This window comes from Anser anser, assembly GCF_964211835.1.
Source record: "Anser anser genome assembly, chromosome: 1".
Lineage (NCBI taxonomy): Eukaryota > Metazoa > Chordata > Aves > Anseriformes > Anatidae > Anser > Anser anser.
The window spans coordinates 86,809,813-86,822,733 of NC_139720.1; the positions used below are offsets into that span (position 1 = coordinate 86,809,813).

Genomic DNA, 12,921 nt, shown 5'->3' on the forward strand with positions numbered 1-12,921 from the left:
GCAACCATTCCTTGACCTAGAATTAATGATGAGTCTTAAGAACAGACATCTTTTATTGAGTTAAGGGCCTTGAAAGACTCAACGATAAAACTTTTTCTTCCTATCATCTCAGACAGCCGTTACAGAGACAGCCCTAATCCTGTCTTTGTCTGGGGGCCTCCTAGAAACCATTAGTCATTTCTAAATTAATTGGGGGGTGGAGGAGGATCGTCTATGTGAATAACAATATAAGTCACATCCACACGGATTTAGTAGGGTGCTGCAAAAACCTACCTGTTCAGATCCTAAGCCTTCCAACTCCTTGTGCAGGAATCAGATTGCTCCAAATTAATCACTCACTATTACCAGAGCACCTGCATAATCTGCCCCTTCAGGCTTCTAGAAAATCCAGCAAAAAAAAGTAATGCTCTATAGTATGACCTCACTGAAAATACACCTGTTTGCCACTTAGCACGTTCTGAATGATTGCTCCTCCTCCATTTGCCCCCTCCCACCACTGCCATTCTGGTAACCAGCAACAAATTTTGCTCTGCAGTTCCTTATCTCCAAAACCTTAACCTTAAGCTCAGCCCTGACTGATGCAGGATGGCATCTATGTCCTGTATTAGCAGCAGTCAATGGCTTCAGCTAAACTCAAATCTGGTTACACTTCAGCTAAGGGCTAGCAGGATCCCTCTTGTTTTTGTTCTAACTCTTGCCCTGGTGAGGTAGCTCAAGAAGAACAAGCCCAGGAGGGCAGGGAAAGATCTCGGCTCATCTCACTCCTTCCTAGGCAAATAAGCTGCCAAAGGCACGCTTCGGCTGGTGTGCTCCATGTTGCAATCCCCACAAACAGATCAGATGCTGACCAAGATGGAAATGACAGCACTGCTAGGAGCAGTCCCAGAACAGTTCCAGTCTTCAAACAAAACACCCTGGGGCTAGTGCCAGACCTCCTCTGCATCACAGGAGGTGACAGCAACTATCACGTCACACATTTCTGAAAACACACACAACCAGGTGTTCAGGTCTTGACAGGTGCCACGTTGACTAAAAGAGGCTCCAAACAACAGGGCCTGTCTTCAAACACTAGTTTCATTCCTGTTTAAAGCTTCTTGCTTAGGGAGTTTGCTATTCTAAGACTGATAGCCTGAAATGTGACACACAAAAGGGGGGGGGGGGGGGGGGGGGGAATGCTCCATTAGTATTTTTCTCCTGCTTACTCAGGCTTGCAGTCAGTCCTCAACTCTTCAGTCAGGATAAGATGACCTTTGCTTAGACCCTACTTCTTCTAGTCTAAATTAACTACCATGCTCCAACTCCTAAAACTATTTTAAAATGTAGGGAAAAAGGTTTTCCAGGAAGGGAAGCATTGCTCATGATTGACAAGTAAACAGTTGTGTCTTCAGGAGCCAAGGAGGAGGGTGTGAGCCTGAGATTTAAGAGAGGAAAATAATGAGATAAAACACTTCTCTGCTTTTTCATTATACATCCAGTTTTCTTAAAGATGTTTTTCTCTGTGGGAATATGAAACTGTGAGATGGTCTGCATATTGCCCTCTTTCCTCACAGCTTTTATCTGAAATTTTGCAGCACCCAGTCTTGGCTTCAAATTCTTGAATTGTCTATAAACAACAGTGGAAAAATTATGATGGAGTGAGTGCAATACATTTTTCATAAAAATATAGAAGAAAATATACTCTTACCCCAAACAATATGCTCTATAGGCACTTATATATTTTCAGTATAAAATTGATTTAGCTAATCCTCTGCATGTACACTGTGTACTTAAAATCAATTGCATTTTTTCCGCTTTCAAATGTTCAGATTTTGAAGACTGATTTTCCAATTACCTGTACATTCCCACCATTTTTAATGTAAATGGATGTTGATGACAATGAAAGATTTGTTTTCCATATGCTGTAAAGGAGTGAGAAATCCTATATCAATTATAGTTGATGATAGTAGATTTGCCTGTCTTTATCCCATCTACTGAAAATGGACACTTCATTCAATCCTCATGTTCTTTTTTGACCTCTTTTTCTTACCTGTTTAATTCATCAGTAATGGCAGAAAATGCAATGTTATTAACATTGTAATTGTATACTTTGAAGAACATTTATCACTTTGTTACAGATTTTGTGTATTCTGCCATTAACATATCAACAGATTTGCTTAATTCCTTTAAAATGTTTGACCTATTGTTACTATTTATAATGTATAACTTCTTCAAGATATATTTAAAATTGGTGAGTTTTAGGTCCTAAAAGTTTCTAATAAGGCGATAGCACTTTTATAGGTCTTGTAAGCTGATCAAAAATGCTCTTTCTTCCCTTTCTTTATTGTTAGATGCTTAGTTTCTCAGATGTGTTACATATAGTAAATTGGTGAGATATATCTTGAAATTCCCAACTTTTCTGTAATATACATCTGCTCCAGAGAAGTGGTAAGTCTACCCTAAAACGTTCAGCTGCAAATGCGTCAGCCTGAACTTAGGAATTACAAACTGGGGACAGCAACTCATTATCTCACAACAGGCTAGCTTTGTGGAGTCATTTTTTTCTACATTAAACAGCTCTGAGAGAAAAAGTTGAGGCACTGGGGGTTTTATTTTGCTCTTCTCTGAAGGAGGACACAGGCCCCAGTCCAGCAACTATAATCACATCAGCAAGCCTAGACACTATAGTAGGAGAATCACCAGCTTCTACAAGAATTTATTACCAGTACAAAGATCTGCTGATGTGCATCCAGCTGCTGTGCCAGAGCTTTACTCTAGAAGTTTGGAGCTGAGTAGTATTCAGATACATAAGACTCAGGGAACTTTGCACATCTTGAGAGTCTGGATTTTTTTCCCTGTATATTCACAACAGTGTCAATCATAAGGTAAAAACCTGAAGGTGTTTTTCTGTAAGCCTGAAACTTAAGGCACAGAGACATTTTAACAAAGTTGGCTTATCTTGGGCAAAGATTTTCAGTTATCATAGACATATTCCTTGCTTATGTGTTGAGTCCCATTCCATATTAGCCTATAATTTTTAATAAAATGAAGTAAATCAGCCTTCTTTACAGCGGGGGAAATCTTCAGAAAAAGCAGGTGTTGCTCTATCATTCACCTTTTTCTTGGAATTTGCCAAGATAGGCTCAAGTGTGCATAGGTACCCCCACCTACTCTAACAAGGAAAAAAATAATGTTTCTTTAGACACACTGATCTCTGGCTGATCTGAGGAGTACGTATGTGTGAATTTATTTAAGCAAAGAGAAACCAGATGAGGTGCAATTGGCCATCCTTAACATTAAAAAAAGTACTCAGTTTCTGGTCCATAGTAAAAGAGAGCATAGGAAAACTTCAAGTCTTTCCACAGAGAATGGATAGCAGATAGTGCAGTTGTCTCAGCTGTCAGAGGTGAGGTGGCCCATGGAGAAAAGGAGAAACAAGGCAGTTTTTACTCATAGTAAATGGTTAACCATCAAGAATTTGTAGCCTGTAGTTGGAAGTTGAATGGGCAATTGTTTGTGTCTGAGAAGAAATAATAGCAGCAACGGTCTGTAACTTAAACCGGAATAACCATGCCAGTTCAGATTTGTGCTTCATCTCTAATCAAAAACAGGCAGAATGCTAAGCTGGCCTCCCTAAACTGGAGAAGGATAAGGAAGAGGAGGGCATTTTATGTACTTGGCACTAGAAAATGAATTACTTGGTTTTTGAGCTCTAAGACTTCATTTTTTAAACTAAACCATCCTGTGAAGCATAGGCAGTTTTACTGAATAGAAGAATGTGATTTAGTACATGATTAGGTGAAAGACCTTGGAAAGCTTGTCCCTGAAAATATTTTAATTCAGATAAAATCCAGGCATCTTTACCTAAATCTGTAATCTACCTGATACATTTTGCCTCCTCAACATAGAAGAAAGCTAGATATTTCTCACTTCACTCTCTTTTCGAGAGAGCAAATATAACCAATGCACACTTTTCAAAATTCTCCAACTTAAATAGCACAAAAAATAATTTATTCATAAAAGAATTTCTACTTTATCCTTATATAATTACAAACATCTCTATAATGTTCTCAAATGCATCAACAAACACCCTTTGTGTAGAAAGTTAACAAGTGATTTATCACTGCATATAAAAAGTTTAGGCTTGAGATTTAAGCTCAGACAGGCTGGCTAATTTTTCTAAACTGCTGCAGCTTTTGGGTATGACTTCAAATTGCTGCAATGAAATATAATTTTGCAGAATGGAGAGGAATTCTTTGGCTGCACACCACCATTAAATAGATCTGGTTTTGAAAGGAGAGATGGTACCTCTGAAAATGGCATACTTTGAGCTGTATTCATCGGGACCCTACAAACACCAGTCAATTTTGAAAATAGAGTAGAGACTGACATCATTAAATTACCCAAATCATATCTTATCTTTCTTTCACAGAAATAATTGCACTTACAGATATGCATTTTGTGTTAATCCATATGAGTTGTCGTGATGTATCCTTCTGGTACGTTCTCACAACTTTGAGGAAACTCTGGTGAGAAATTGTTTTGGCTGACGGAGAGTTTCCGCGCTGGTCGCATTCTGCTCAAGTACTCCTCCCTGGCAGCAGCTCTCTACATTTGCTCCAACGCCAACCCAACAGTGCAGAAAAACAGATCAAAGAAAGATGGAAATATTCCATGCTTAGGCTGGCCAAAGCCATTTGTCTTCAAAAAATACTCATAAAGAAAGCTATCCAAGTCAATGAAAGGTAATAGAAATGCTTCCCATGACCTTTTATGCTAGGTCAACAGGGTATGTACTTGCCTTCTACAGAAGAAAAATACTACCTTCAGCAGGCTCCACTGCCATTTCTATGCCCCCACACAGGAAATTTTCCACAAAGACTATTTGGACAGCAGCAACTGTACTGGAAAGAAAGCAGGTAAAGAATCCGAGTAGGCTTTGGAAAGCCACTGTGTTGTTCAATACCCCACACTTTGTTAGCACAGATTAACCAACAGCAGAGTCATTATCAGTGGCTTGGCAACTCACTGGGAGACAAAGTTAGCAGCAAGGCTTTATTTTTTCCAAGAACTTTCTCTAAGCCCAGCATCACCAACAGCTATACATTAAAACAGAGGCACCATTCCAGGAAAGGTTGAGCTATACGACCACTTTGGTAAAAGATTAGTACATAGGACTCAAATGCTGCCTGCTAAAAAGGTATGCACTTCTGCTATGTAAGATATTGCTCTGTCAGCACAAAGAGAGACAGCACACTTATCATACCTCTTATACCAGTCAAGAAATAGCATATACATTTTAAAATACTAGGCACTGTCCTCATGAATTGTTTCTTGTCCACTATTCAGTGCCTTTCTCACTGGAAGTACTCTGAGTAAGTGACCAAAAGAATCTAAGTCATTTTAGTAACATTGCTTTCACAGAGAGATACTAGTGTTTATCATGAGTTCAGATGATCAAGAACCAAAATGTTACATCAACAACTCTGCTTAATACAACTGAGACTTTATTTTCCTTTCATTTTGAGAACAAAGCATTTAATTCTTTCCTTAATTAAAATCATGGGTTGCTTTCCAAAAAAAAAAAAAAATTCTTCACTCAAAAAGGTCAAAATATGGTATAGGATAGGAGGAACAGAGAGAAGTAAAACTTTGGCTATAATTTTGTTGATAGGTTAGACAAGGAGGTTGTTTTACTCTTTTTTTTTTCCTTATCTTTAGTAATTAAGGTAGAAATTGAAACAAAACAACAACCAAATCCTTTCTCCTTTAAAATGAACTTCAAGCTCTTCTTCAGCCTTAATCAAGAAATAGTCCTTTCCAGTTTCCTGATTTGCCAAGGTTTGACAGACAAGTCCTGAAAATTGTGACAAAAATCTGTGTTTTTCATTAGATGTCTGAAGATAATTAAATTCCCTCTGGCACAGTCCTGCCATATTTTGAAACTGCTGAGTCACTTTTTTGTCTCATTGCAAGGCCTGAAGAAAGCAGGCTTTGAAAGAAAAAATTCCTTTTTAAAGAAAATGAAAGGGCATTAACTTCTTTCCTCCGCATATGCAGTTTACTGAGGAATGATCCATTCAGAGAACAGCAAAGCAATTCTGACTACTTGGTCTTGTTTATTTTGCCTTACCTCCTTAGACTTCAACCCATCAAGGAACATTAGGGCTAATAAAAAGATACAAAGTGTCCTTCCAAGTAGTCCATGGCTTCACATGTGAGCTTTTAGGTTCTTTATTATATAACATTTATCTTTATGAGAGAAAGTTCTCTCAGTCATGGTTAATTAACGTCTGGGACCCAAAATTGTTTTAAGTGTGCATCTATTACTCTGATTTGTGTTTCATAATTGATTTGTCTTGAAGCAAAACAAAGGGAAATGCAAGCTGACATAATTTTGTTCTATTGCTATTTATGTAATTCTTTAAATATATTAATTAAATTACTACCCGTTGTTGACATTAAGTAACAGTAATATTTGCAGATGATTGGGTCTTGCACTTATTACCGTTACTATTTCCATACTCACAGGATGTACTCCTATGGAATATGTAAAGATCAACAACAGTACTGCAAAGTGACAGAAACAAAAAAAAAAATGGTGGAGCAGGAAAATATAATTCCACAATTGCAACCTAGCTTTTTTTTAGGTCAGAAATTATTCCTATCTATTTATATATTCTCCTTCTCTTGTGGTTTCATGAACCAACTAATTCTGTGTAGGCCTCATGGCAGAAATGGATCTTTGGGAATGATGTTCAATAGAAAAGTTAGTTTTTCAGTATGTTCAACAAAGATCTATTTTCTTTTGCCATAAGATAGCGACAGATGTGGAAGCCAGGCTAACTTTCTGGAGCAGCAGAGGTAGAAGGAAAGCATTCATGCCATACAAATAAAGACAGGTGGGGCAACCTTATCTTTCTGCTTCTCCTGCCCATCCCTGCTTTAAATCCTCATCTGCAATTAGTGATGACATGTTCTAATCCTCTTTATACAAATCATTTGAGGATTGTGGCTTCACATGGGAAATATCAGGGGAAGAAAAACTGCAGACAAAAATCCTTCTTTCTAACATAAGCATTTGATAACGTAACAGGAAGAACTGGAAAAAATAATAATAATAATAAATAAAAATTTTGAAGGAAGGTTTGTTTAGAACTAAATATTGAGATTCGAATATCTCAATAAATATTGAGATTAGATTGAGATCTTCTTTGAGGATGCAATGTATGCCTGCAAATCTCATTTCATATAGAAATAGTCATCCCTGGGAGTTGCTATCATTCTTTTTCAGTAATAAAAGAATTAATGATAATAATCAGCTTTGTTTCTACAGTTGAATGGTAGCCTAAAAACTGTCAACAAAAATTGCTCACAAAGATGACCATCTACCCACTTAACCCTTCACTCACTGGTCATTTTCATTTTTTCTGCAGTCTTCCTCATCACCAGATGTCAAAGGTTTCATTTATTTTTATGGCAATTAACATTTGAAAGGGATTTATTTATACTCAGATAATGTCATGTAGCACTAGATCCTCAGCTTCAAGCTCAGAAATACTTACTGTGGTCAGATAAATTATTGTTTTATTATTATTATACCTATACAAAGTAAACACATTTTGAGAATATTTATTTTTCTTTCAGTTGAGGCAGGGAGTTTATGACATTTGAACATAGGCTCTTCTTTCCTATTTTATGCATTTGCCTTCTGGTCACTGTCAACCCCTGCAGTTAGAATAAAAAATTCCTCTTTATTGTACTGTCAGTGTGCTGTCATTACTGTGGACTTTTTCTTCTCCTGGAAGGCTGCTTTGTAAGTTGTTTTTGAAAAGCTATACTTCTGTGTCTGGGATTTGTACAACTGTACTGATCCATCATTTTCTGGCGTATCCAATGTAGTCACTGTAAATTTGGAGTAAAATAGTTCCCATCCAGCTAAGGACATCAAGCCATTCTGGGACATATTATCTACTTCTAAGTCCTTGCCCCTTTTATACAGGGAAAACAAACAGCTCAAGATCACAGATTGATTTCTGTTTGCCTTTGCACTAAGGCTGTCATTTTCGGTATTTGAACCTAGTTCTTCTGTACTATAGCAAATGGTGCTGCCAGTTGAGCTCTTTTAAAACAGCTGTTAAATTCATGTAAAGCTGATTTTTTCCAATAATTATCTTAGCACAAGATACTATTTAAAAAGTCTGATTTAGCATCCTCCACAGAATAAGAAAAGATCCACGCATTTCACAGGACTTTTTCCATTGTTTTTCACAAGATCAAAGCCCTCACAATATCGATGCCATTACTAGGACAAAAGCGTTGGAATTGATAGCTCTGCTTTTTGGTTACAGGCAGATTTCAACAAGAGGTAATAAACATTCAGACCTGAAGCAAAAGAACTGTGAGGCTTGAAAAGCAATGGAAGTAATGAATATGCTTCAGAGATGGAGTCAGGTCCAGAATTACTTCTGTTGCAGGAACCACCTCCTTAAAGGCAGTTGCTGTTATGCATAAATTGAGATCATTGGCATTTTGAGCAGATGTGAAATGTTTTTATATTGGGTAAAATAGAGGTTTATGTTTAGAAATATTAAGTCCTGGTATGTACAAGACAACCCCGCTCATCTGTTAAAAGCTTGGGACCTGTTTATTACATGAAACAGTTAATTCATACAATTTGGGGCAATTTCCTATTTTTTCCCTGTACATGAGGATGTTCTGCTACCAAAAAAATTTTTTTTTACTCTGGTTGTAAACTACTTATCAATGGCTTCAGAAGTCCCAATTTATGCAATTCTGTAATGTCTTCCTCTCCGTTATCGGTTTATAGGAATCACTATTCCAAAGATAGCCTAAGTTACTGATTGAACATAACTTATTTTTTCAGCTGTTCTTAGAAAGATAAAAGAAATCATAATCCCATATAGACTATACCTGCTGGCTAGGTAGGATTTTCCTATGAGTTCAGTATACGTGCTGAACCTCTAGGTCCTTATCCCAGGGTACTTAACATTTTAATTAAGCCAAAATGATGGAAGACAAAACAGCTACATTCATATTACTCTATCACCAACAAGGATTCCCACATCCACCTCCTCCTCCCTCCTACAGAAAAGGTCTTTAGAAAGACCTGGTAGACAGCCTGTAGCTCTGCCTTCCCAGGAATGTCTAGATAACAAGGTGCAAATACTGATTTGAAGCAGACACATGTGGCTTCAAGGTTCCCTTCAGAAGACACTCATTCCTCATTTGGGCCAGAATTATGTCCAGTGGGTGGTGGGCCAGCTGTGAAATTCTCGACTACTAAGTGCACACATTTTTTAAAATATTGCTTTTTGCATTACAGGTTCAGGAGAGAAAAGGGGAGCAATTTTGGGAATGGTTTGAGTGCAAAGAGCTAGCTAGCTGCAAAAAAAGTTGAAAGAAGGACAATGAAAATATGAGGATGCAGAAGCTGGAAGGAAAGGAGGCTGGGGAAAGGACAGACTGCAGAGGGAAGGCTGGTACAAAAACCCCTAGAGTTTGGCAAAGAACAGAGCCTTCTATTTCTCTAGGAAAACAAACAAACAAACAATCTCCAAGGTGTCTAAGTGCAATCTCTACTTTCTGTGATCATCTACTATGATTTCTTAACTTGGAATGAAACCCTGCAATGTAAGGTCTCAAACAGGAACTAGAAGCCATCTTCCACTCCTACTTCTTACGACAGTATCTGAAAGACAGAAACCCTTTTGAGTATTATAAGATATCCCTAAGATTATCCCAGCTCTAGTAGACTTTTACATTCGTATACAGAATGTAGTTTTGCCATATCCAATGCAATGGGTTGAAGGAAAAAGGATTCAGACAATGCTTACACTAACAACTTGCAAGCAAAAACAGGCAGGAGGACTACTTTGCCTCTGCCCTGATCAGTTGTTTCTGATCATCTGTTGGATGTTTAATGAGAAACAGTCAAGTACATCATTACTCTCTTTAGCACTGCACTTGAGCACTCTTCTTCCCATAGTAGCTTATACTGGCCACTCCACCTTCTCAACTTCCTGGCCTTGCTTAGAGATAGAGAAATCTGTATGCTAAGAGTGAGAGAAAAGGAGAAAGCACAGGCACTCATTTTAGTAATTAAACTCTATTATTACAGCCAATAAGTTACACTTTGAAGGTTAATGCTCTATACCGAGAAGGAGAATAATTTTTGAAAAATGTAAGTCTTGCATCTACCAGTAGCATAGATGAAAAAAAAAAAAAAAAAAAAGATCAAATAGCTTTTACTTTTCCATGATATTTGAACACATACTAGACTGACGTTATATTTCACAATTTGTTGGGAATTTCCCCTCATGTCATGAGGCCACTGCCTGTCCTTTAGCAATAATGAAACCCATATTTCCCAAAGTTGCACTGACAACCTCAAGAACCAATGCCATTGCCTAGACCATAATGTCATGTAGATAGTACAACAAACAGGACTGTAACCATCTTCATAACCTGCCCCAGAGAGCTTTGTGCTGTGGAAAATCATCTAGTACCAAGTCATGGTCAAACGTTAGTAGAATTATATTACAGATAAATTACCGTATTATTTGATAATGTCTGAAAAATTACTAGTTTCATTCTTTATTTTTTTCCAGCAAATCAATGATCTTTCCTTTTTTTTTTGCCTTTTATTTTGCTCTTTTGTCTCATTGACTGGTCCTCTAATTTGAAATAAAAACTGCCTTTGATATCCGCTCCATTTTAAGTACATTAGCTTTTTAAATACCTTATATTCACAAGTAAACCAGCCTCTTAACTAAAACTAAATCAGTTTTCTTCAATTTCTTGAGCTCCTCTAGTGGAGCCGATTTCTGGAGTAACAAATCCTACAAGGTTTTTACTAGTCATTAGCTTGTTATAAAGAATTTCAGATATTACCAGCTATGTTGCTGTATGAACTCTGTGGGGTTTTCCTGACACTAACCTCTAAGCTTTTAAAGAATCATCACCAGTTAGTTGAAGAAATCCTGCAAATTACAGTTTAACACTTCTGAAAGATGGTTTTCTTCCTCAAGTAGAGAGCTCTCTCACTGTCACTTATGGAGTCTATATTTATGACATTTTGCTTTCTCACAGGTATTTGGCAGTATCCAGTATTGCTAAGGGTGATGCAATTCCTACTTCCACTCTACCCCCCGGGCCTCCTGGCATAGAGGCTGTCTTACCAAGGCTAATGCAAACATTGGAAATGGTGAGTCACTTTCTACCCTCATATGTAGAGGCTCTATGGGGGCCCTCTCATGAGGGCTATACCTAATTTAAGGGTGATCAAATTCATTTAATTGGATCTTCCATCGAGGTTCTGCAAAGCATGTTCAACAGAGAGTTTTGCTGAGCTCTGAGATTGATCTTTCTGTAAGATAATGCAGGAGAGAAAGGGGTCTGAAGAGGTAAATGTTGCCAGGTAAGGGTTGACATAGTGCCTTATGTCAGTCTTAACTGGTCAACATCAGTACAATCGGTGCAACAGAAAGCTGTAGACCTGACAGGGAGAAGTCAAAAAGGACAATCAGTTTGAGAAAAGGAAGGTGGTGGCCAATGGAGGTAGGACTATAAATAAGTGAAGGGCATCCAGTGCAGTCTGAGTTCAGGCACTGCAGAAGAAGCTTGCAGTCTGCAGTCCTAGATCTGACCAACCTTCTCTGCAACCTTGGGCATTTAAATATTCAACTGAAGGAAAAAAAAATAAATGATAGTAGTATAACTCTTCACTTCACAGATGTATTTTAAAAGCTTAACTTTTGTAGGACATTATGAATATGAAAAGCACAGCAGCACTCATTATTTTGCTTAACTAAAGATGTCTTTGCCTAGCTGAACCCTAAAATCTTTTGATGGTAGCTCATCACAAAGATGTGTTGTGAAATTTTTCTCACTTTTGTGTTGGCCAGTGGTCAGTTCATGCCACTGCATACTTGTTTTTGTTTTTGCCATGTGCAGTTTTTCAAAGTGACCTTTCCCATAATACATAAATGTAGCTTCTTAACAACAATGATGAAATCCCCAAATCCTTGTTTTCCCTAACAGTTAAAATGCAATAGCTTAATTATACCACTTCACAAAACACCTTAAATTGGCTTACATACAACAGCATTTAAAAACAGAAGGGTAAAACTTCCTGCAACTGTGCCAGGAGACAATACTGGCACTTAATATTGATATGTCTGGATAGTAAAGGAAGAGACAAATTAAAATCTTCAGCAGTCAATTGTGAACAAATGCATATTAAGTGTGATCACTCATAAGTGTACCTGAAAACTGCATATGCTCAGAGGGAATAAAGAAATGCACCACTATTCGACATTCTAAGAAATCCTTCTCAGGATATTTTCTCTCATTACTTTTTTGATAGAAGAAGAAACAAATGCTACAGACAACCCTGACATTTTCAGATGTTTGGCACTCCTTACCCTCACTTCTATCTACAGAAGTTCAAAGTCCTGACATCTCAGGGCTTTGTCTATGGCCTGGGTATATGAAAGATTAGTCAAGGTGCTCTTCAAATTTATTATTCACAGCAAGAGAGGCAAAGAAAGTTGCTGTGCTTATAATAATAGAACAATTGAAAAAGCGTCACTGTGGATAACTGTAAAATTAACAAAAAATAAGAAAGGCTTCTAACTGATACATGGTAATCTTAATTAAACATACCGATTTTAGTGAAAGTTTTGCCACAATACAGACCATTTTCAGCCTTTACAAGCCCTTCCTGCCACCATGAAGAATGCACAGAGAAAGAAAAAGTTCCCAAACTCGTATGATTTTATACTTCTAAGCAGGACTTTCCCTTGGCCAGCAGTTGCTCCAACTGCCAAATTCAAGGGTGGATGAACCAATAAGAGATGTGTAGCTGTGGTGCTTAGGAGCATGGTTTAGTGGTAGACTTGGCCATGCTGGGTTGATGGTTGG

The 12,921-nt window shown here is 37.7% G+C and overlaps 1 protein-coding gene and 1 long non-coding RNA gene across 11 annotated transcripts in view; one reads left to right on the forward strand and one right to left on the reverse strand.

Moving 5' to 3' along the window:
• The window catches only part of LOC310884315, a 39,320-nt gene extending 38,194 nt beyond the window's left edge, over positions 1-1,126 (reverse strand). For both annotated transcript variants that reach the window (XR_014574141.1, XR_014574142.1), the window contains exon 1: positions 274-1,126. This is a non-coding gene — a long non-coding RNA (uncharacterized lncRNA). The remainder of the gene's footprint in view (positions 1-273) is intronic.
• The window catches only part of HTR1F (5-hydroxytryptamine receptor 1F), a 120,717-nt gene that overhangs the window by 41,983 nt on the left and 65,813 nt on the right, over positions 1-12,921 (forward strand). For 8 of the 9 annotated variants that reach the window (XR_014574124.1, XR_014574125.1, XM_083805831.1 and 5 more), the window contains exon 2: positions 11,089-11,203. The exons of the other annotated variant lie outside the window; for it this stretch is intronic. The gene's annotated coding sequence lies outside the window, so the exon portion shown is untranslated. The remainder of the gene's footprint in view (positions 1-11,088; positions 11,204-12,921) is intronic. 9 annotated transcript variants of the gene reach the window in all.